At 42.2% G+C, this 26,372-nt stretch overlaps 1 protein-coding gene across 1 annotated transcript in view; it reads right to left on the bottom strand.

Moving 5' to 3' along the window:
* Positions 1–26,372, bottom strand: part of PROKR1 (prokineticin receptor 1) — a 60,596-nt gene that overhangs the window by 14,694 nt on the left and 19,530 nt on the right. The gene's annotated exons all lie outside the window — the stretch shown is intronic.

The following is a 26,372-nucleotide window of genomic DNA, read 5'->3' as shown; positions in this document are numbered from 1 at the left end:
TTTACCGGAGGGCCTACACGCTAGGAGGGACCACAGTCTAGACTTTGCGTGATCTTCTGTCTAACATATTTTAACATAGTCCATTTTTTTTCTTTTTTTTTTAGCTTTTCTGGCTACTGGGATTGAGGCAGGGTTTTGACCTATCCTAGGATATGCTCTGTCTCTTTATTAAAAGTGGACTTGAACTCTTGGACATGACACAAGAAAAAAAAAGAGGGAAATACACCCTGTGTGTTTTTACAGAGAAGAAGTGTAATTTGATCTCTCTGCTGTGTCAGCACAGAAATTTGGCAGTCATTGGCAGACACAGCTAATATGTAAACACAGGATTTTAACCCTCTGTCTGCTTCCATGAAAGCAGGAAGTAGACACACTGTAGATTTATTGCAAGAGCTCTGTAAGTTGTAACAAAGAAATGTTTTTCTTTAAAGGTTATTATAATGTTACTTATCTTTTAGAGCAGAGAGGAAATTCTGAGTTCAGGTCAGCTTTAATGCTAGTCATGAGTAAGGACTGCCACTAGGTCTAAAATGTGTTTTTTTGTTGTTGTTGTTGTTTTTTTTTAATTTTTGTACTGACGCTACTTTTGAAGAAAAAAAATCATAATATGGCTCTGATGTGCTGCAGTTGTTTATCCATTATGTTGGTGCCGAGGTTTAAAGAGACTCTGTAACAAATTGTTTATCTTTATTTCTTCTATGCTATAAGTTCCTATGCCTTTTCTAATGTGGTCTGGCTTACTGCAGCTTTTCCTAATTGCACAGTAGCTGTGTTATCTCTGTTATATGATCTAATCTTCTCTCTATAGTCGGCACAGTCAGGCTGAGGCAGTCAGACTGGAATGTGCAGGGCTGCTTGTGATTAGCTAGAAGCTGTACACACCCCCTGCAGGCTCTGTGTGACTAACACACTCTGCTTAGCTGAGCCTATTAGAAGCTGGTTAGTTTGTTTGTAAACACTGCCTAAAACTGGCAATTACAAGCCAGGTTTGCAGCAGAGAATGGCAGAAACAGCACAGAGGGGACCAGGAGCACATAATGAATAGAATGGTATGCTTTTTATTGTAAGAATTTCAGAGTACAGATTCTCTTTAAGAATATGATCCAATACCACCATTGCTACATGTAAATGTGTTTGCAGTCAAACTAACGTAACTTGCACTGATTACTAATTAGAGGTGATGAAACTGTGTGTGATTAAAGGGAACCTTAACTAAGCTGAAAAAAAGTATCACTTATTTGGAGCTTCTACTAGTGCCCTGCAGAGGCTGAGTTTTGATTTTGGATACAAATCCAGTCTCCAGCCACTGCGCCTGCTCGACCCTGGCCGCATGCTTCCTTGATCACGCTTCCACCGTTGGGAGCGTCCTGCACATGTGCAGAACGAGAAAATCTCATTCCAGGACGGTGTGGGCACAGGGCGGCTGCAGAGGACTGGTAGAACCCCCAGGTAAGGGGACTCTTTTTTTTCAAGTGAGTTAACGACCGCCTAACGCTGATAGGCGTCGGCAGGTTGTTAGGGGTTTAGCATGGAAACACAGCCTGTAAGCCGCCGATCGCGGCTCGCAAGGTAAATGTAAACACGTGGGGAAGAAATCCCCGCTGTTTACATCATACGGCGCTGCTGCGCAGCAGCGCCGTAAAGGAGATCGGCGATCCCCGGCCTCTGATTGACCGGGGATCGCCGGCATATGATAGGCTGAAGCCTGTCAGTTCCGGGGAAAGGAGGGGAGGGAGGGAAAGCCAGGGAGGGTGGAAAACGCTGCGGAGGGGGGCTTTGAGGAGCCCCCCCGCTAGGCACATGTGAGCGGCGGCGATCAGACCCCCCAGCAGGACATCCCCCTAGTGGGAAAAAAAGGTGGGAAGTCTGATCGCCCTGCGTGCCTGCTGATCTGTGCTGTGGGCTGGAGAGCCCACGCAGCACAGATCAGCCAGAATTCCTGTGGTCCTTAAGTGGTTAAGGTTCCCTTTAAGAAACACTTTTCTATGCAGGGAACAGATAAAGATTTGTCTAATTGGGAGCTGCCGGAGAGATACGTAGAGAGCACACCTCTCTTGCGCAGACTGGCAGTGAATGGCAGAAGTTACGGGACCAGGTACCGGCGATGCAGAAGGCAGAGGACTACGGCATGGGAGCGATCCCTGCGCATGGGGCTGGGAGAAGCCCCAGGTATATATAAAACTTTTATTTTATTTTGTCTCTGGAACACTTTAAAGGTTATTATGCTATTGCTTATCTTATAGAGCAGAAAAGAAGTCATGAGTTCAGGTCCGCTTTAAGAGAGAAAAGACTGTCTCTTGGCAAATCCAATCCTGAGATAGAGATAATGTAGCTGATGTGGCCTCTAACTGAGGTGGGGGTAATAGGGCTTAGAGGTAGTAGCCATATTTGTAGGGCCGAGGCAGAGGCGAGAGAGGCTCCAGCCTCAGAGCGCAGTGTAGGAGGGGGCGCACAACTAACTCAGCTATCATTCCCCTATTGTGTTTGAAGCAGAGAGAAATAAGAAAAGGGCATATATAGCAGTGACTGCAAGCCAGATAAATAGAGATTAAGGTGTTGGGGCGGTTGGGCGGATTATCATTTATCAAAATTCTCCATTGAAAAGGGCTCTCGAAAATGGATTGTTTCTTATATTACATTATGTAAGCCCTATAAATTGTTATCAGTTTGAAAGACCCACAATTAGATTTGTGCAGTCAGAAGTTAAACAATTTTAAAATTAGATTAACTGAAGGTATAAATCCATATGCTATCCGCTAGGCATCAGAGCCCTATTTATTGCGTAGCTTAATGTTCTGTATAATCCTCCATTTACTCTCTGCGCCTGTGTTATTCTGTTAGTCTTTGCAACGCATACAAATAAGTGGGAGATTCAGTAAGTGGATAGAAAAAGATTCAGAGCAAAACACAAGCATATTAAGTTGCTCAAGTTACCGTGAAAGTATCTGACATTTGTGCAGAGGAGTCAAGTTACTGTAAAGACCACAGATAAGATTATGACATACTATGGGGATGAGTGAAGAGGCCAGCTTATGTTTTGTGATGACAGATAGATTTTGTGGGAAATAAAAAATCCATTTGAAAAGTACCAAAAAGCTTCTGGAGACGCTGACCATTTTCCCTTTGGGCCTTTCACTCTAGTGCATTGCGTTGGCAGCCAACGCTACGCCAATGAAAGTCTATGAGGCTGTTTAGATTGCGTGCGGTGCAATCTGGATGAAGTGCCTAAAGCGCAGCACGGCCAAAAGCGTGTTATCGGGCATCTTGTGCAGCGACGTACGGGAAACCGGAAGTCATGTAAGTCTATGGCGATGCAGATATTTTAAAACGTTTTCACAGTAGCATTGAGAACTTCACTTCCTGCTTGGCTTTCAGCCAGAAGGGGGACGACCACGTATTGATACGGGAATCTCCAAAGGCTGTTTTTGGCGTTGCGGTGAGATGCTATCATTGCACTACAACACACTGGTTAGCAGTGGGAAACAGGCCTTAGTCATTTTTTGCAAGTCTCTCTCGATCACAAATTGCATCTCTGAAGCACAAGTCAGTGTCAACATATTTCACATGCATCAAGAAAACACTCATCGAATAGAATGATTGAAGTCCGCACTCCAGAAAAGAAGACGAGATCCGTCTCCAAAAAGTCATCAAAACTTACAGCAACATGTATTAATCTTTGCACTAATAATGTTTTGATGACTTATTAAAGACTGAGCAGACTTCAATCAATCTATTGGCTGTATGGATCCTGGTGGTACCCAAGTGGAACGTCAAGCATGTCTCACCCACTGAAGTTGGTTCTGGCCACTGAGTGCAGTTCCACAACCATCAAGAAAACACTTATTACAGACCAAAAGTTTTGTGAAGAGTCCTTAAACTACACACATATATATATATATATATATATATATATATATATATATGTATATATATATATATATATATATATATATATATATGTATGTATATGGTATATATTGGCACAAAAACAGTACATAGGTAGCGGTAAGATCTTAATGAAAGACCTTGTTGAACATAAATCAGAAACTGTAGTCCTAGTAAGTGCTTAGGTGACTTAGGTGACCTCTTCCAGGTTATATATGCAATATTTGAAGATGAGCATACATGAAAGTTCATGCTCACTTATCTCCTTTAAATTCAGCCATTCGTTTGCCAGACCATCCTGAACACTAAGATCACGGGGGTTGGCCGGGGAGGGGGGGGGGGGGGGGAGCCGGCAGCCGCAGGAGCGACCACAGATCGGGATGACACTTTGAAAGGGGTGGTCAAGCAATTGGGTAGCTGGCCAGATCACTCCTAAACAGGAGGCAGCAACGGAACATCATTTTTAAAGCAATTCTGTGGTGGCTGTAATTGAAATCAATCGTTTTTTGTCTTTTTTTTTTTTTTGTTCTCTGGCTGGCTGGGTTTGCAACAGTGACATGATATATATATATCTTTGGAACATCTGCATGACATCTGGAACAGATATGATTACGTAACCACTGCTGTTTCCTTAAAAATAGAATTATTTTAGAAGAATTGTAACTATTTAAACTTAAAACCCAGTCCCTTAAAAAGTGGAGACCAGATAACAAGTAGGGTCAAGATAGGAATTTTGATATTAATGTATCAGTATGATTGCTATTAGAATTTGATTTATTCATTTTTCAGTTTAGTTGGCTGTTAAGGCACCTGCCAGAAATGCAAATAATAAGTTATCAGAATTGTAGTTAAGTCACATTTCCATTATCCTCTCTTTACACAGACAAAAGCAGCAAGGCGCAGTTTTACAAAAAAAGCCATTTTCTGCAGTGCAGCTGTCCTCGTCTTACAGTACTACCTATTCTGTGAAGTGTGCAGGCTGAGATCTCCCCTCCTGGAATCTATATCTACCTGTGCAAAGTGTTGGGGCAAATCTATATTTTGGTAAGTACAAATTATTTTCCTCCACCCAAAAAAAACAAACAAACAAAAAAACAATAGATTCAAATTGGGTTTTTAAAAAGGCCAGTTTCACACTGGAAACCGGCATTGTAGTAGCGCTGCAGTGCGATAAGCGCATCACAACGCTAAAAATAGCCTTCGGGGATTACCACAGTAATCTTCCTTCTCACTGCAAGTCAAGCAGGGAGTGAAAAACAAAGTAGATCGAGAGCCCCAATAGTGCAATATGTCAAACCAATTGGTCAGTAAATATATGACAATATACAGTCCTGGCCAAAAGTTTTGAGACTGTCAAAAATATTGGAAATTAGAAAAAGATTGCACCTAAATCAACAATTTATAGGATCATGAATAAAGAATGGTACCAAAACACCCTCAAACAGCAACTTCTTCCAACAATCCAACAACAGTTTGGTGAAGAACAATGCCTTTTCCGGCACGATGGAGCACCGTGTTATAAGGCAAAACTGATAACGAAGTGGCCTGGGAACCAAAACATTAAAATTTTGGGTCCATGGCCTGGAAACTCCACAGATCTTAATCCCATTTAGAACTTGTGGTCATTCCTCAAGAGGCGGGTGGACAAACAAAAAACAACTAATTCTGAGAAACTCAAAGAAGTGATTATGAAAGAATGGGTTGCTATCAGTCAGGATTTGGCCCAGAAGTTGATTGAGAGCATGCCCAGTGGAATTGCAGAGGTCCTGAAAAAGAAGGGCCAACACTGCAAATACTGACTTATTTGCATAAATCTCATGTAATTGTCAATAAAAGCCTTTGAAACTTATGAAGTGCTTATAATTATATTTCAGTACATCACATAAACAACTGAAACAAAGATCTAAACGCAGTTTGGCAGCAAACTTTGTGAAAACTAATATTTTTGACAGTCTCAAAAGTTTTGGCCAGGACTATACTCACAAAGGTATGTTTCCTCTGGTAACCACTCAGTAGGCAGGTTGGGAGATTAAACCTGACCCCACTTGGGTTAAAAATGTGAAAATCGGCCGAAATTCCAATTGTGTGCAAGAGTAATGAAAAAATATGCTTAAGCGCATGCGAACCGCAATGTGGAACATTTTTTAAGAACTGCATCTCCATAGACTTACATGATTTCCGGTTGCTGCATGTAGCTCAGCAACGCATTGTTGCTCTTGCGGTAAATCAGGCACTTCCAGTGGATCGCACCTCACTGCCCAAGGTATGAAATGCCCATAGACTTTCTTTGGCATCGCTTTTGCCTGCAGCAAAACCGGGTAACACAACACGCAAGTGTGAAAGAGGCCTTATGGAAGCTGCCTCATTATGTGTAGTCAGATTTTTTTGCTTTTTTTTTTTTTTTTTTTTTTTTTTTGCTAAGATAGTTATATGGCTTTTTTCTCTTTGCAATGACAAACTATGGAAATAATGTGTGACAGCTGAAACAACAGTCCTCCCACTGTTGCAATGTATTATATTCCAATCAGCCAATTTTGTTCTGGTACGTCACTGAAAGCTCTAGAATTTCAGCTTATTTAGGATACAAAAATATTTTTTATGTGTTAAAAAGATCTTTCGTCACTATACAAGTCACTTCTTCAGTTCAAATGAAGTGAAGCAAAAATATATGTATCAGTGCCTTTTTCTTCCTTCATCTCATTTGAACTGAGTAAGTTGCTTGCAATATTGACAAAACGGTGGTATGTGGCTTATGTTGTTTGATGTGTTAGCGGCGTTCCAACTTTAAAGGTTTGTATCATTCATTGTTGTAAGGCATTAAAAATTTACTGGAACCAAAACTGGGATTGTCGTTTTCATGGAACATTGATTACAAGATGAAACAAATATGGTCTTTGATAGAGGCAGTATGTGCAGCATAATAATAAGGTATGAGTATTTGTGCAAAAGTCTATTTTATTATCCTGTATTAAGCACAGATATAAAAATGGAGAAAGTGGACATCCCACTCCTAGTGAAACATAAATAAAAAGCACTGCAAAAATAATTATCATGGTCTAAAATACACACTTTGGAAATCAAGTCAAATTGTTTTGCAGAACATACTGTAAATTGTAAACCAAAAGAGAAAAGAAGAAGAAAAAAGTGATCCTTAAACTTCTGCCTGGATTTTTTTTTAATGGTGTTAGTAAAAAAAAAAAAAAAAAAAACACGTGAAAAGGACCCCTCTAGGTAAAAGATGTAGATTCTAAACATTTTATCTTAATCTGCTCTTCAACCTCAATCAATAGTGATAATAATTATTTAATACAAATCTTTGCATATGAACAAATGAGCATTTATTAAAATAGCATAAAAACATACTTTCCCTGGTGCTGTGTACACAACATCTGTAAGGCGCTGCAGCGCCGTCACACCCAGCTTACAAATCTCATCTCATGTTATTACTATAACTATGGAGGTTGAAGTGCACATTAAGAAAAACTGTTGATCATTTACTTGACAAGGAAGGGGCTACCCTTGTCTCTTTAATCTGCAGCTAATATAAGTGTCAATTGGGCGCAAAGATCGTGAATCATTCACTTCACATAGATTCTGTTCAAATGAAGGCTTTCTTGTAAAAAAACTCCAAAAAGTTGAAATAGTACAGAAACTCCTACATACATCTTCCCTAATGCTGGGAATACACGTTTCGTTTTTGCCTTCGTTTTAGCCTTCGTTTCGATTGTGCCTTTTGTCCTTTTCGTTCCCGAAATAATCGAACGTACGGTTAATATCACCACCCACGGTTTCGTTTTTTTTTTTCGATTCTGATGGTTTCGTTTTTCCAATGATCGAAGGCTGCAAAGAAACGAAACGAAAATCCCTTTTTACAGGGACGGACTAACATAAACGAACATATAATCGATCTGAACAGCCATCAAGCCTACCAATGGCTCGATTAGATGGATAAAGAGAGATAATATCAAACATGTTCGATCACTAGTCGTTCGTTTTTGGGGTCTATTAATCGAAACTATAATGAGATTATGACTATTTTCACATACGTTTTCAACACTCGATTCGTTTACTGAACGAATCGAAGGCTAAAACGAAGATAAAAACGAAACGTGTATTCCCAGCATAAAACCTGAAAGCAGGTTAATACCCCTCTAGGTAAAAGACAAAACTTCTTATAGATTCGGTCCAAAGGCTTGCTGACTATCTTTAAAAAAAAACAAAAATAAAAAAACTTGAAATAGTACAGAAACTCCTACATATGTCTAACGTCTGAAACAAACACTAAATTGTTCTTGGCTGAGGCAGCCACTGGACTACCTCTGCAGAATCTAGCATGTGTACAGCAGCCCCCAATCTCCCTGGGTGCCTCCTAAAGACTTGGCCCCAAACTGTTGACCAGGGGAATTGTCAGACGACAGTCCTCGTTTGTGTGTATGGGCTTCAAGGCTTGCTATACACTGTGTGCTATGATTGTATAATCATTGTGTAATCTCACATCTGTATTAAAGATAAGCCTACCTGGGCTATACATTTCATTAAAACAAGAAGCCTTCATCAGACTCAATCCTATTTGCTTACAAGCTGATGGAACAGACAGCTATATACATGCCACATCAAAAGGGGATACAAAGATTTTTTTATTTTTTTTTGCAAGCAGAAACAGAACATCTACAGTACATGGGGTGAGAAGTTGTTTACTTATGGCTAACACGGTACAATACTCAACTATGTTTCATAAAAAAAACCATCTAAAGTGAGAGGGATATGTAGGCTTTATTTCCTTTTAACCAATTAAGCCTTTTGGACATAGCTGCTATGTTTCAAAGGCTGCTGCCGTGGAGCTACACACTGCTGCGGGCGATCGCATGCGACCCCACGTGCTCCCAAGCCGCTTCCCAGTAGCCCAGAGATCAATGAATGGGAACGCAGTTCCCATTCATTGATCTAATTCCACGTCAGAAATACCGACGACTTCTATGAGAAGCTGCAATCTTTCTAAAGAAAAAAAAAGTTTCACGTCCTTCCTTCACTTCCTGTAAGTGTGATCACTCGCTTCCAGGATGGAAAAAGGAAATGACTGAAATCGTAAAACTACATCCACATACATTTTCTTTAAATAAACACACACTCAATTACATTTAAAATGAACTGTTTACACTCCAAAAAATACCCAAATACAATTTGTAATAAAAAAAAATTACAATTAAAAAAACACGAATAGTTAACTAAAGGTCTGAACTTTTTTTATTATGCATGTCAAGAGGGTATATTTCTATTATTTTTTTAGATTATAAGCTTGTAAATAGTGATGGACGCAAAACTGAAAAAATGCACCTTTATTTCCAAATAAATACTATATTGGTGCTATACATTGTGATAGGGACATAATTTAAATGGTTTAATAACCGGGACAAATGGGCAAATAAAATATGTGGGTTTTTAATTATGGTAGCATGTATTATTTTAAAGCTACAATGGCCAAAAACTGAGAAATAAAGAATATTTTCCATTTTTTTCTTAATATTCCCGTTAAAAATGCATTTAGAAAAAAATTATTCTTAGCAAAATGTACCACCCAAAGAAAGCCTAATTGGTGGTGGAAAAACCAAGATACAGACCATTTCATTGTGATAAGCAGTTATAAAGTTATTGACAAATGAATGGGAGGTGAAAATTGCTCGGATGCATGAGGTGAAAAATGACTAAAGGCTGAAGTGGTTAAAGTGTATACGAGGTGACTTGTGACATGATGAGATAGACAATTAGACATGTGTATGTACAGATTAATAGCTAGGCTGTGTTTCTAATTTTCCTTTTACTGCCAGAAAGAGTTAACCTTTCGGCATGCAAGTGACAGTCTCTCTCTTGTTGGACCCTTGTGAGATTATAACGTATCCCTCACTGAAAAGGAAATACAGCCATAAAACTCTTTCCTACATAGAACAAATTCTGAGAGCAGGGGATAGATCAAAAAGGTCAATAGTTCATAGACTTTAGCTCTTGGACTCTTGAGAGACTCTGAAGTCTTGTTTTTTACCAGTTTTTTTTAAATTATTCCTGTTCAGCATCATATTCCAAGTAAATTCGCCGCATTCCCATGGCAAAACGAATGTTATAAAGCAGAGAAATAGACCTGCAAAGTTCTACGACTTTGCAGGTTGCAGATCGTGCTGCTCTGGAGAGGCAGAGCTTTGCGCTATCGCTCTGCCTCTCCGCAATCAATCTCCACGGTTCTCCGCCTCCTCCCCGCCCCTCTCAGTGAAAGAAGAATGAGAGGGGCGGGGAGAGGCGGCGATCCGCAGAGATTGACTGGAGTAGAGGCAGAGCTACAGCACAAAGCTCTGCCTCTATGCGGAAATAGAAGCTCCAGAGCCCAGGAAGTTTGCTGGTCTATTTATCTGCTTTATAACCCTTGTTCTGCCACAGGAATGTGGCAAATTTACTTGGAATATAATGCTGAACAGGATCAAATAAAAAAAAAGGTAAAAAAAAAGAGACTTCAGACTCTCTTTAACCACTTGAGGACCACAGTCTTTCTACCCCTTAAGGACCGGCCACTTTTTTTCCATTCAGACCACTGCAGCTTTCACGGTTTATTGCTCGCTCATACAACCTACCACCTAAATGAATTTTGGCTCCTTTTCTTGTCACTAATAAAGCTTTCTTTTGGTGCTATTTGATTGCTCCTGCGATTTTTACTTTTTATTATATTCATCAAAAAAGACATGAATTTTGGCAAAAAAAATGATTTTTTTAACTTTCTGTGCTGACAATTTTCAAATAAAGTAAAATTTCTGTATACATGCAGCGCGAAAAATGTGGACAAACATGTTTTTGATTAAAAAAAACCATTCAGTGTATATTTATTGGTTTGGGTAAAAGTTATAGCGTTTACAAACTATGGTGCAAAAAGTGAATTTTGCCATTTTCAAGCATCTATGACTTTTCTGACCCCCTGTCATGTTTCATGAGGGGCTAGAATTCCAGGATAGTATAAATACCCCCCAAATGACCCCATTTTGGAAAGAAGACATCCCAAAGTATTCACTGAGAGGCATAGTGAGTTCATAGAAGATATTATTTTTTGTCACAAGTAAGCGGAAAATGACACTTTGTGACAAAAAAAAAGAAAAAAAAAAAGAATCCATTTCTTCTAACTTGCGACAAAAAAAAATGAAATCTGCCACGGACTCACCATGCCCCTCTCTGAATACCTTGAAGTGTCTACTTTCCAAAATGGGGTCATTTGTGGGGTGTGTTTACTGTCCTCGCATTTTGGGGGGTGCTAATTTGTAAGCACCCCTGTAAAGCCTAAAGGTGCTCATTGGACTTTGGGCCCCTTAGCGCAGTTAGGCTGCAAAAAAGTGCCACACATGTGGTATTGCCGTACTCAAGAGAAGTAGTAGAATGTGTTTTGGGGTGTATTTTTACACATACCCATGCTGGGTGGGAGAAATATCTCTGTAAATGACAATTTTTTCATTTTTTTTACACACAATTGTCCATTTACAGAGTTATTTCTCCCACCCAGCATGGGTATGTGTAAAAATACACCCCAAAACACATTGTACTACTTCTCCCGAGTACGGCGATACCACATGTGTGGCACTTTTTTGCACCCTAACTGCGCTAAAGGGCCCAAAGTCCAATGAGTACCTTTAGGATTTCACAAGTCATTTTGCGGAATTTGATTTCCAGACTACTCCTCACGGTTTAGGGCCCCTAAAATGCCAGGGCAGTATAGGAACCCCACAAATGACCCCATTTTAGAAAGAAGACACCCCAAGGTATTCCGTTAGGAGTATGGTGAGTTCATAGAAGATTTTATTTTTTGTCAAAAGTTAGCGGAAAATTGATTTTTATTGTTTTTTTCACAAAGTGTCATTTTCCACTAACTTGTGACAAAAAATAAAATCTTCTATAAACTCACCATACTACTAATGGAATACCTTGGGGTGTCTTCTTTCTAAAATGGGGTCATTTGTGGGGTTCCTATACTGCCCTGGCATTTTAGGGGCCCTAAACCGTGAGGAGTAGTCTGGAAATCAAATTCCGCAAAATGACCTGTGAAATCCTAAAGGTACTCATTGGACTTTGGGCCCTTTAGCGCAGTTAGGGTGCAAAAAAGTGCCACACATGTGGTATCGCCGTACTCGGGAGAAGTAGTACAATGTGTTTTGGGGTGTATTTTTACACATACCCATGCTGAGTGGGAGAAATAACTCTGTAAATGGACAATTGTGTGTAAAAAAATCAAAAGATTGTCATTTACAGAGGTATTTCTCCCACCCAGCATGGGTATGTGTAAAAATACACCCCAAAACACATTGTACTACTTCTCCCGAGTATGGCAATACCACATGTGTGGCACTTTTTTGCACCCTAACTGCGCTAAAGGGCCCAAAGTCCAATGAGTACCTTTAGGATTTCACAGGTCATTTTGCGGAATTTGATTTCCAGACTACTCCTCACGGTTTAGGGCCCCTAAAATGCCAGTTCAGTATAGGAACCCCACAAATGACCCCATTTTAGAAAGAAGACACCCCAAGGTATTCCGTTAGGAGTATGGTGAGTTCATAGAAGATTTTATTTTTTGTCAAAAGTTAGTGGAAAATGACACTTTGTGAAAAAAACAATAAAAATCAATTTTCCGCTAACTTTTGACAAAAAATAAAATCTTCTATGAACTCACCATACTCCTAACGGAATACCTTTGGGTGTCTTCTTTCTAGAATGGGGTCATTTGTGGGGTTACTATACTGCCCTGGCATTTTAGGGGCCCTAAACCGTGAGGAGTAGTCTTGAAACCAAATGTCGCAAAATGACCTGTGAAATCCTAAAGGTACTCATTGGACTTTGGGCCCCTTAGCGTACTTAGGGTGTAAAAAAGTGCCACACATGTGGTACCGCCGTACTCAGGAGAAGTAGTATAATGTGTTTTGGGGTGTATTTTTACACATACCCATGCTAAGTGGGAGAAATATCTCTGTAAATGACAATTGTTTGATTTGTTTTACACACAATTGACCATTTACATAGAAATTTCTCCCACCCAGCATGGGTATGTGTAAAAATACACCCCAAAACACATTATACTACTTTTCCTGAGTACGGCGGTACCACATGTGTGACACTTTTTTGCAGCCTAGGTGCGCTAAGGGGCCCAACGTCCTATTCATGGGTCATTTTGAGGCATTTGTTTTCTAGACTACTCCTCGCGGTTTAGGGCCCCTAAAATGCCAGGGCAGTATAGGAACCCCACAAGTGACCCCATTTTAGAAAGAAGACACCCCAAGGTATTCCGTTAGGTGTATGGCGAGTTCATAGAAGATTTTATTTTTTGTCACAAGTTAGTGAAAAATGACACTTTGTGAAAAAAACCCAATAAAAATCAATTTCCGCTAACTTTTGACAAAAAATAAAATCTTCTATGAACTCGTCATACACCTAACAGAATACCTTGGGGTGTCTTTTTTTCTAAAATGGTGTCACTTGTGGGGTTCCTATACCGCCCTGGCATTTTACGGGCCCAAAACCGTGAGTAGTCTGGAAACCAAATGTCTCAAAATGACTGTTCAGGGGTATAAGCATCTGCAAATTTTGATGACAGGTGGTCTATGAGGGGGCGAATTTTGTGGAACCGGTCATAAGCAGGGTGGCCTTTTAGATGACAGGTTGTATTGGGCCTGATCTGATGGATAGGAGTGCTAGGGGGGTGACAGGAGGTGATTGATGGGTGTCTCAGTAGGTGGTTAGAGGGGAAAATAGATGCAATCAATGCACTGGGGAGGTGATCGGAAGGGGGTCTGAGGGGGATCTGAGGGTTTGGCCGAGTGATCAGGAGCCCACACGGGGCAAATTAGGGCCTGATCTGATGGGTAGGTGTGCTAGGGGGTGACAGGAGGTGATTGATGGGTGTCTCAAGGTGTGATTAGAGGGGGGAATAGATGCAAGCAATGCACTGGCGAGGTGATCAGGGCTGGGGTCTGAGGGCATTCTGAGGGTGTGGGCGGGTGATTGAGTGCCCTAGGGGCAGATAGGGGTCTAATCTGATAGGTAGCAGTGACAGGGGGTGATTGATGGGTAATTAGTGGGTGTTTAGGGTAGAGAACAGATGTGAACACTGCACTTGGGAGGTGATCGGACGTCGGATCTGCGGGCGATCTATTGGTGTGGGTGGGTGATCAGATTGCCCGCAAGGGGCAGGTTAGGGGCTGATTGATGGGTGGCAGTGACAGCGGGTGATTGATGGGTGGCAGTGACAGGGGGTGATTGATGGGTGATTGATAGGTGATTGACAGGTGATCAGTGGGTTATTACAGGGAAGGACAGATGTAAATAATGCCCTGGCGAATTGATAAGGGGGGGTCTGAGGGCAATCTGAGCGTGTAGGCGGGTGATTTGGTGCCCGCAAGGGGCAGATTAGGGTCTGATCTGATGGGTAACAGTGACAGGTGGTGATAGGGGGTGATTGATGGGTAATTAGTGGGTGTTTAGAGGAGAGAATAGATGGAAACACTGCGCTTGGGTGGTGATCTGATGTCGGATCTGCGGGCGATCTATTGGTGTGGGTGGGTGATCAGTTTGCCCGCAAGGGGCAGGTTAGGGGCTGATTGATGGGTGGCAGTGACAGGGGTGATTGATGGGTGGCAGTGACAGGGGGTGATTGACAGGTGATTGACAGGTGATCAGTGGGTTATTACAGGGAAGGACAGATGTAAATAATGCCCTGGCGAATTGATAAGGGGGGGTCTGAGGGCAATCTGAGCGTGTAGGCGGGTGATTGGGTGCCCGCAAGGGGCAGATTAGGGTCTGATCTGATGGGTAACAGTGACAGGTGGTGATAGGGGGTGATTGATGGGTAATTAGTGGGTGTTTAGAGGAGAGAATAGATGGAAACACTGCGCTTGGGTGGTGATCTGATGTCGGATCTGCGGGCGATCTATTGGTGTGGGTGGGTGATCAGTTTGCCCGCAAGGGCGGGTTAGGGGCTGATTGTTGGGTGGCAGTGACAGGGGGTGATTGATGGGTGATAGGTGATTGGCAGGTGATTGACAGGTGATCAGTGGGTTATTACAGGGAAGGACAGATGTAATTAATGCACTGGTGAATTGATAAGGGGGGGGTCTGAGGGCAATCTGAGCGTGTGGGCGGGTGATTGGGTGCCCGCAAGGGGCAGCTTAGGGTCTGATCTGATAGGTAACAGTGACAGGTGGTGATAGGGGGTGATTGATGGGTGATTGATGGGTAATTAGTGGGTGTTTAGAGAAGATAACAGATGTAAACAATACATTTGGGAGGTAATCTGACGGCGGGTTTGCGGGCGATCTAATGGTGTGGGTGGGTGATCAGATTGCCCGCAAGGGGCAGGTTAGGGGCTGATTGATGGGTGGCAGTGACAGGGGGTGACAGGGGGTGATTGATGGGTGATAGGTGATTGGCAGGTGATTGACAGGTGATCAGTGGGTTATTACAGGGAAGAACAGATGTAATTAATGCACTGGCGAATTGATAAGGGGGGGTCAGAGGGCAATCTGAGCGTGTTGGCGGGTGATTGGGTGCCCGCAAGGGGCAGATTAGGGTCTGATCTGATAGGTAAAAGTGACAGGTGGTGATAGGGGGTGATTGATGGGTGATTGATGGGTAATTAGTGGGTGTTTAGAGGAGAGAATAGATGTAAACAATGGATTTGGGAGGTGATCTGATGTCGGATCTGCGGGCGATCTATTGGTGTGGGTGGGTGATCAGATTGCCCGCAAGGGGCAGGTTAGGGGCTGATTGTTGGGTGGCAGTGACAGGGGGTGATTGATGGGTGATTGATGGGTGATTGATGGGTGATTGACGGGTGATTGACGGGTGATTGACAGGTTATCAGGGAAGATAGATGCATACAGTACACAGGGGAAGGGGGGTCTGGGGGGGGGGTTTGGGGAGAATCTGAGGGGTGGGGGGTGATCAGGAGGGGGCAGGGGGCAGGGGGGGGATAAAAAAAAAATAGCGTTGACAGATAGTGACAGAGAGTGATTGATGTGTTATTAGGGGGGTGATTGGGTGCAAACAGGGGTCTGGGGGGTGGGCAGGGGGGGGTCTGAGGGGTGCTGGGTGCTGTGGGCGATCAGTGGGCGGGGGGGGGCAGATCAGTGTGTTTGGGTGCAGACTAGGGTGGCTGCAGCCTGCCCTGGTGGTCCCTCGGACACTGGGATCACCAGGGCAGGAGGCAGCCTGTATAATACACTTTGTATACATTACAAAGTGTATTATACACTTTGTAGCGGCGATCGCGGGGTTAACATCCCGCCGACGCTTCCGTATGGCCGGCGGGATGTTACGGCGGGTGGGCGGAGCCAGTTGCCGGGGGAAGCGCGCGTCATCAATGACGCGATCGCTCCCCCGGCATGCCTAAAGGACGCGCCGCCTGAAGGCGTATTGCGGTCCTTTAGGCGTCCACTTTGCCGCCGCCCATGGGCTGTGGGCGGTCGGCAAGTGGTTAAAGGGAAGGTTCAAGCAAAATAAAAAAATGAGTTTCACTTACATTGGACTTCTAGCAGCCCCATGCAGCCATCCTGTGCCCTCGTAGTCACTCACTGCTGCTGCAGTCCCCCGCTGGCAGCTTGCTGACCCCAGAGGTCCGCGGGCCGCATTGCGTACATTTTTACGCATTCCCGCTAGTGCAGGAACATTAACACATACATTTTTATGCGTTACTGGTTCAATGCGTAAATTTGTGTGCATTGAACCATTAATGCGTAAAAATGTACGCAATGCGTCCCGCCGACCTCCGAGGTCGGCAAGCTGCCAGCGGGGGACTGGAGCACCAGTGAGTGACTACGAGGGCACAGGATGGCTGCATGGGGCTGGTAGAAGCCCCAGGTAAGTGAAACTCATTTTTTTACTTTGCTTGGACATTCCCTTTAATCATTAGATTAAAGATTCCTAATTAACAACAAAAATAAAAAACTTCAGAGACTTAGAATTAAGAGTGGACGCCTGGATGCACAAGCAGCAGAAAAAGAGCAACCCACAGGTGTAATGAATCTTTCCACTTATTAGGTTACTGAAGCTGAAATGTCAGTACTCTCCAAAGGCCTGTCATTCTGCCCTGCAAGACCCATAGACAGGATTGCACTCTGTGGAGATATGGAGGAATTTTTCAGAAAGCTGCGACTCAAGGAACACTACCATGATAAGGAAGCCTGTGATACAATGGATAATGGACCAAAAAGCACCAGTTCTAAAAAGAAGAAAAAAAGATGGACCCCCAAAGAAGGAGAAAACCTGACCCTGGATAAATACATCAACAAATTCAGACGCAGAATATCTGACAGGATCCTGAGTAAAAGAAAGACACTGGCCCAGAACGTAACACCACAGGAGCGACAGGCCATCAGATCCCTTAAGGAGAATAAGGACATTATTATTAAACCAGCGGATAAAGGTGGTGCCATAGTCATAATGAACACCAGTGACTACATCCAGGAGGCACAAAGACAATTATCCAACACCGCTCACTATGCCAAATTACAGGGGGACCCCACAAAAGGCTACAGGATGGCACTCAATAGGATGGTTAACAGATTGCCTGCAAACATCAGACAACATGTAAGGACCCTTATCCCTGAAGAGCCTAGAACAGCCTGCTTTTACATGCTTCCCAAGATCCACAAAGAGGGAAACCCAGGCAGGCCCATAATCTCAGGGAGTGGAACTTTTACAGAGAACATCTCAGGGTGGCTGGAAAACATCTTGAAACCTCTTGTCTGTAAAAGACCCAGCTACATACAGGATACCACCCACCTCCTGAACAAACTGACAGCCATCGACCCAGTATCTGAGGGAACCATACTGGCCACGATGGATGTGGAGTCCCTGTACACAAACATTCCCCATGATGATGGTATTGCGGCCTGCCGTAAATATCTTCAGGGTCAGGGCATACCTGTAAAGCCTATTGCTGGACTGATCAAATTCATTCTCACTCATAATTATTTCACTTTTGGACAGGACCTCTATTTACAGCAGATGGGCGTGGCAATGGGTTCGCGATTCGCACCACAGTATGCAAATCTCTTCATGGGCAAAATCGAAGAGGAATACCTCAATGCATGTGGCATAAAACCCATGGCCTACTTCCGCTTCATTGATGATATTTTAATCATCTGGTCCGCAAGTGAGGATGATCTTCTCCAGTTCCACAGGAACTTCAATGCCTTCCATCCTACAATCAGATTGAAACTTACCTACTCTCACACAGAGATTAACTTTCTGGACACCACCATATACATCAGGGGTAACAACATACAAACCTCTGTGCATCGCAAACCTACAGACCGTCCCACATACCTTAGATATGACAGTTTTCATCCTAAGCACATTAAGAACTCTATAATTTACAGCCAAGCAATAAGGTACAACCGGATTTGTTCTGACAGGATGGACAGAGACAAGCACCTGGATCGCCTTAAGAACACTTTCATTAAACAAGGTTACAGTCCTCCCATGGCTGAGGCCCAAATCAGGAAAGCCAGCAACATCCCCAGGACTGAACTCCTGAAATATAAGCAAAACCAGAAAGAGGAACGTGTCCCTTTGGTTGTCACCTACAACCCACACCTGGAAATCTTCAGGAGGATTGCTAAGGAACTACATCCCATTTTACACAAGGATCACAGACTGAGAACGATATTCCCTAAACCTCCACTCTTGTCATATCGGCAACCACACAATCTAAAACAGATGATTGTCAGGAGTTCTTTGAATAGGCCTCAACAAAACGGAACATCACCCTGCCGACAAAAAATATGTGGGACCTGCGGACACATTTACTCCACTGACAGGGTAACGATACCAGGTTCACAACAGGAGTACAGAGTACAAGGTACATTTTCCTGTGGTTACATCAATCTGGTGTATCTGATCATGTGCGCTAAATGCCCCAATGTTATGTACGTGGGAGAAACTGGACAAACTCTGCGCAAACGTATAAATGGACACAGGCACACTATTAAGGATACCAAATCAAACACTTTCGGTCCAACGGACACAGCATGGATGATCTTCGTGTCACTGCCCTGAAGGGTGGCTTCAAAACGTCAAATGATCGATTAATAGCAGAAACAAAATTTATAAATTGGTTCAAAGCTGTGCAGAACGGTTTGAATAAGGACAACAACTTTCTATATTGGTATGAGACTGATGACATTTGAACTTTTCTCAGCCATTATAGCTGAACTTGTGAACTAAGAATTTACGATACCTCTGTGTCAGTTCAACTCCCAGGTATGTGAGCAAGGAGTAAACAAGGATTCTTATCTTGGCTTACAACCTCTAACCCCAGGTCGATGGTCTGTGTGAATTAAGGCATCTTAATGACATGTATTTATGCTTGAAAAAAATATCTGTTTTCCCTTTTGATGTTGCATGTATATAAGCTGTCTGTACCACCAGTTTGCAAACTAACAGGATATAAGCCAGACGAAGGCTGCAAGGCCGAAAGCTTGCTTATTTTATTCATTTTTAGTTAGCCAATAAATGGTATCATCCTGATTTAAAACTCTTGCTTTTACTGATGGCTAACACGGTACAATACCCTACTGCTCCCTTTAATCAGAGACAATAAAACATGAAATAACTGTTCACTTAGGATATGGGATAAAAACTTAACCTTCTCATCAAATGTGGCAAATTGTTAACTAATTATAGGAGGCACCAAAAATAGTAAAAATGATTAAACAATGAAAAAGAAGCAAAGAAGTAGATTTACCTCTTATCCTACTGTTCAAAATCTGTTGCACCACTGAGGCTTTCCTCTACATTGGTAAGTAAAGTTCACTTTAAAATTTTCTAAGAATTTTACCTTAAACTATAAAATCTATAGCTGTACGGGCAATTACTGTATCTGTGGATGTATTTGAATTTTGCACTGAGTCTAGCTCTAAATTGTATATAAATTTTTATGTCCTAAGTCCTTTCTACCACTTGCGACCTCTATCTGTAAATCTGTAAATACTGTAAAATATTTAAATACCATTTTTTGTGGCTTAAAACCTCCACTTTGTGATCTCTTGATGCAAAACAGAAATGTACCTTCTTAAACAGGATGTATTTGCGATTATTCGGGTTGGAGTGAGCATATCAGGTGCTCCACGTTGCAGCACTGCTGAATATGCAAATCATCCCTTTGTAGTCCATGACAGCTAGACACACCTCCAGAACCGCTGGAATGCAATGATGTGTCAGCTTGTTAATTTTACAGAACTCTGGATGTGCTTGTCTACGGCCATTAGTGTGGCCACAAGATAAAGAGGTCCCCTCCAGAGGCTTCCAACTACTGGGGGAAGTTGAAGAATCTGTGAGGTTCTTGCAATGTAATAAACCCCTCATTCATTTTTCAGCAATTTTTCTGAACCAATTTTTCAGCAGATGACTATGTGCAGAGTTCTCCCTTAAGACATTTATTCTAGGGGACATAGATGATCAAAGGGAACAGCTTGCTTAGTAGAGAAGCAAGATCAGTTAGTTCTTATATAACAAGTTGTTCAGTCCAGGAGGTGCCAGAACACATTCCTGGACTTTCTCAGACAACCGTTTCCATGAAATAGCAGGGAATAGGGGACCGGAACAACTCCAAATATAGCCTGGTGTTCCTTTGCTGGGCAGTGGATAGGACGTCAACCATTCAATCACAGAAGCCAATAGAAAGCTGATAAGGTGATTGACACCTATCATCCATCCACAGTCCACCTACAGTGGGATGTGACTAATTAACACTTGTTAGGGTGAAGAGTTTTCTATATGTATCCACATTTATGGTTTACTGTGTCTTCTGTTACTGTTACTTCTGTTACTGTTGCTTACATGTAGCCTAGTTTAGCTTACTTCTGATTGTAGCTCCCTGATGCTTAGCTCAGTTTATTCATGCTTACTTATGATTGCAAAGCCGCTACTTCAAGATATGCAATCATTTTCCTTTTCCTGATTTGCTGTAACCAGGATGACCGCTGAAATGAACACCTTGTATCACTGATTGAAGCCAATAAATGCCTTAACTGCTTCGAGCACCCTACGGTCTATATATAAATCTGCTGAAGCTGTGTGAACGTTTAACTGATATAGAGACCAGGGGCTTGATTCAGTAAACCGTGATAACTCATATCACGGCCGTATTCGCACGTATTTTCGGGTTTGCGCACGATCACAAATTTGCGTGCGCAATTGTGAAAATTCGCGATTGCGCTCAAAAATTCACGATTGCATGAGCAAATTTGCAATCACGCAAAAACGTGCGCAAAACGGCCGTGATATGAGTTATCACAGTTTAGTGAGTCAAGCCCTAGGTGTGATCATTGATCACTGGTGCAGAACAGTATTTACCATTAAAAGTCCAAACCAAAAAGTACAGTAAGAATCTATCTTATTCACCCCTTCCCACTTCAGGTTTAGCGCGTTTGGGACGGTGAGGCGTATTTTTCTGGTAATAATGAGTGACGAGCCAAAATGCTGATATTCTTTTCACATTAATTCCTGTGAAAAGAATGTAAAATCTGACTTTTCAGTGAATATGTCATTTAAAATAATTTTTTTATAAGTTTATGATTTTTTTGCATTAAAATTAACAATGTTTGCGCTCTTACACAAATTTTCACAATAAAAAATAATGTTTTTTTGCGGTTTTCACAAATGTTCACAATGGAAAATGTGTTTCCTTTGACCATATTGCAAAAATAGCATGTGTTTTTGCTAATATTTGCTTGAAATTGAAAATTGTATTTTTTTCGAGGTTTGGCAAAAATTTGCATGCAACACTGGTAATGATCTTTATATAGTGTTGGGCGAACACCTGGATGTTCGGGAAAGTTCGCCGAACATGGCCGCAATGTTCGGCATGTTCGGGCCGAACCCCGAACTCCCCGAACATCCCACTTTTGGGGGCCCTATGGGGTCGCAGGCATAAGGGGGGAGCATGCCCTGATCGCGGGGGGGGGGGGGGGTCGGAAATTCCCCCCACCCCCTCCGCTAGCGCTCCCCCCTCTGCCCGCTTCCCCATACAAAAGTTTCAGGAAGTACCGGTCCGGTGGTAGTGGGTGGCTGGCAGTGGGTGGCACTGTGAAGTGAGTGACTGAGGAGGAGGAGTCCGGAGAGTGACGCGTTGAGGGAGGCCGGGCAGCGGGCGGTTCAGCAGTAGTACGGTACTACTGCTGAACCGCCCGCTGCCCGGCCTCCTTCAACGCGTCACTCTCCGGACTCCTCCTCCGCAGTCACTCACTTCACAGTGTTGCCCACTGCCAGCCACCCACTACCACCGGACCGGTACTTCCTGAAACTTTTGTATGGGGAAGCGGGCAGAGGGGGGAGCGCTAGCGGAGGGGGTGGGGGGAATTTCCGACCCCCCCCCCGCGATCGGGGCATGCTCCCCCCTTATGCCTGCGACCCCATAGGGGGGCAGTATTCGGCCGAACAGGGCCCTGTTCGGCCGAACAGGGGCCCTGTTCGGCCCTGTTCGGCGGCCATTTAGTAGTTCGGGGCGAACCCGAACTTAAAAGGCCGAACACCATCATCACCCGAACAGGGTGATGTTCTGCAGAACCCGAACAGTGGTGAACACTGTTCGCCCAACACTATCTTTATATTCTTTATAGACTTATTTTCAGAAACAACAATATTTCTGTATATAACCAATCAATGAGTTATTGGTGCCTGCAAAACGAATGAATGTAGATCTTCCTATTTACAAGATAAGGGGACCAAATGTGCTTTGCCTGGGGCACCAAAATGGCCAGAAATAGCTCTGTGCAGCCTAGTCACATGGAAAGCAACATGGTCCAATTTCTGTGACTGGAATTAGTTTCTGAATGATTTGCAAACCCCCCAATCACTGTAAAGGTCAAACATGTTGGACTACAGGGTGTGAAAGTGAGATAGAAGGTGGGATGTCTGTATCTGCCTGTTTCCTTTTATGTTCTGTTCTCGTATCACAAGTCTACAGTGTTATTTTACCAGATTGTGATAAGATCCAACATGAATCCATTATGTTCCCGAATGACAGAAAGAATAAGATTTTGTCAAATTAACTTGAAATAATGATAAATTGCAATACAGAGCACAGGAATATTGGAATAACCACATGTTGCTCTGTCAGAAATGTTGCCTTTTCAAAAGTGGGAACTAATGTAATCTAATTCATATTTCCGGGAAGATTTCTGTGTCAAGCGGTGGCATATTGTAGCTGAATATCACCATCTGCATAGATGGAATTCTTCTTACTACGTCTCCTGCTCATGTGAGCTGGTAATATGCCTACAACAAATGGCGAGAGGAACAGCTGGAAGAGCTGGTCTAAATCCAAAAATAATCTAATAAGTTCTCAAACCAAAATATGATAAAGCTCAATACATTTGCCCAGTTTATTAAAGTGGTATGAAATTCCATCTCTGACCTAAAACATTAAACACAGAATACAACTAATAAGACAATAGGATATGACTGTTTTTCATGTTTCTGGAAGGGTTAATAACTCAAACCTCCACATCATTCATAAGTTTATGGACAAGATTGCAGTTGCCATAGATACATTCATTAGAGAGCTGTATGTGAAGAGTAATTAAAGATCCTCTGTATACAGATGCACTTCAGAAACGAAAACAAAAGACCGAGAGCCCAAATGGTGCGGTATTTCAAACAAATAGAGACAAAATTAGTGGAAGAGTTTATACTCACAAACATGGGTTGCCCCTAGGCAACCACTCCATATGCCGGTGGGGAGAATTAGAACCTGACCCCACTCAGGTATAAGATGTCGCTCTCTGTAGAAGGAAATTAGGAAGAATCCTTGCCACCATAGGTGGATTGCATTGTGATACCAATAAATTGCTGATTTTTTTACCAAATATTGTGGTTTCTATTGTTGTTTGGTCTGTTGGATGGGTGGTGAGTACGTCTCCCCCCAATTTTTAATCTTAGCATTGTTTTTACTCTTTTTGGCGCCTCTGGTCCTTATCCTTATCACTCTGTATACAGATAACTTTCTTCTGTATTGTTTGTTCAGCAATTGCTTGATTACAAGACAATCTGGAAATGTGTTAAGCAACCTGAAATTTAATCAATTAGCTTTTGTGAAGTGTCACTAAGCCTTCCAGTGACTTAATACCAATCTTTTTTTCCTATTAGTTTTATGCTCTGTTTAATGTTTTAGAGCAAAAATGCAATTTTCAGGTTCATAACATTTTAAACTGATTACTGGGCCTAAAACTAGGTATTTTACTGACCTTTTATTTTTATCCAACGTGTCTTTGTGAATTTAAGCTAATCCATTGGCTTCAATTCACTAAGACACATTTGGTCAAGTTTTCTCCTTGGTGATATTTTCACATCTTATCAATAAAATGCATTTTAAGCTTTCTGCAAGCAAGAAAATACTCAGATTGATTTTGACAGTATTTTTTGGTACTTTTTCATATGAGTACTAAAACACTTATCTTAAACAGAAGATGAAAAATTATCTTCTTGGTGAAAACTTATGGGAAAAAGTGAATTGAATACAGGCCTATACCTCATTTGACGTTGTAGACTATTAATCTTTCCAAATTCACTAAGATTTTCCAAAAAGCTGCATGACAATTCACCAAGAGTTTTACCACATGCGGTCTTTAAAAACAACCTGAGTACATATATATATATATATATATATATATATATATATATATATACACACACTGGGTTGCAAAAGTATTCGGCCCCCTTGAAGTTTTCCACATTTTGTCACATTACTGCCACAAACATGCATCAATTTTATTGGAATTCCACGTGAAAGACCAATACAAAGTGGTGTACATGTGAGAAGTGGATCGAAAATCATACATCATTCGAAACATTTTTTACAAATAAATAACTGCAAAGTGGGGTGTGCGTAATTATTCGGCCCCCTGAGTCAATACTTTGTAGAACCACCTTTTGCTGCAATTACAGCTGCCAGTCTTTTTATGGTATGTCTCTACCAGCTTTGCACATCTAGAGACTGAAATCCTTGCCCATTCTTCTTTGCAAAACAGCTCCAGCTCAGTCAGATTAGATGGACAGCGTTTGTGAACAGCAGTTTTCAGATCTTGCCACAGATTCTCGATTGGATTTAGATCTGGACTTTGACTGGGCCATTCTAACACATAGATATGTTTTGTTTTAAACCATTCCATTGTTGCCCTGGCTTTATGTTTAGGGTCATTGTCCTGCTGGAAGGTGAACCTCCGCCCCAGTCTCAAGTCTTTTGCAGTCTCCAAGAGGTTTTCTTCCAAGTTTGCCCTGTATTTGGCTCCATCCATCATCCCCCCCCCCCCCCCCCCCCCGAGCATGATGCTGCCACCACCATATTTGACAGTGGGGATGGTGTGTTCAGAGTGATGTGCAGTGTTAGTTTTCTGCCACACATAGTATTTTGCATTTTGGCCAAAAAGTTCCATTTTGGTCTCATCTGACCAGAGCACCTTTTTCCACATGTTTGCTGTGTCCCCCACATGGCTTGTGGCAAACTGCAAACGGGACTTCTTATGCTTTGTGTTAACAATGCCTTTCTTCTTGCCACTCTTCCATAAAGGCCAACTTTTTACAGTGCATGACTAATAGTTGTCCTATGGACAGAGTCTCCCACCTGAGCTGTAGATCTCTGCAGCTCGTCCAGAGTCACCATGGGCCTCTTGACTGCATTTTTGATCAGCGCTCTCCTTGTTCGGCCTGTGAGTTTAGGTGGATGGCCTTGTCTTGGTAGGTGTACAGTTATGCCATACTCCTTCCATTTCTGAATGATCGCTTGAACAGTGCTCCGTGGGATGTTCAAGGCTTTGGAAATCTTTTTGTAGCCTAAGCCTGTTTTAAATTTCTCAATAACTTGATCCCTGACCTGTCTTGTGTGTTCTTTGGACTTCACGGTGTTGTTGCTTCCAATATTCTCTTAGACAACCTCTGAGGCCCTCACAGAGCAGCTGTATTTGTACTGACATTAGATTACACACAGGTGCACTCTATTTAGGCATTAGCACTCATCAGGCAATGTCTATTGCCTGATGAGTGCTCAGACTGCACTCAGATCAAAGGGGGGCCGAATAATTATGCACACACCACTTTGCAGTTATTTATTTGTAAAAAATGTTTGCAATCATGTATGATTTTCATTCCACTTCTCATGTGTACACCACCTTGTGTTGGTCTTTCATGTGGAATTCCAATAAAATTGATTCATGTTTGTGGCAGTAATATGACAAAATGTGGAAAACTTCAAGGGGGCCGAATACTTTTGCAACCCACTGTATATATATATATATATATATATATACATATATATATATATATATATATATATATATATATATATATATATATATATATATATATACTTTTTGTTTAAACAGACCCTGACTGAAAGCTGTATTAGGTGATAGATACTTGTTTTTACTGCGTATATTGAGTTAAACCTGACACACCCTATACACCACCCCTTATCA

Source organism: Hyperolius riggenbachi, chromosome 4 (genome assembly GCF_040937935.1).
Source record: "Hyperolius riggenbachi isolate aHypRig1 chromosome 4, aHypRig1.pri, whole genome shotgun sequence".
Lineage (NCBI taxonomy): Eukaryota > Metazoa > Chordata > Amphibia > Anura > Hyperoliidae > Hyperolius > Hyperolius riggenbachi.
The sequence above is the reverse complement of the archived record's forward strand: the minus strand, read 5'-3'. Positions and strand labels throughout refer to the sequence as shown.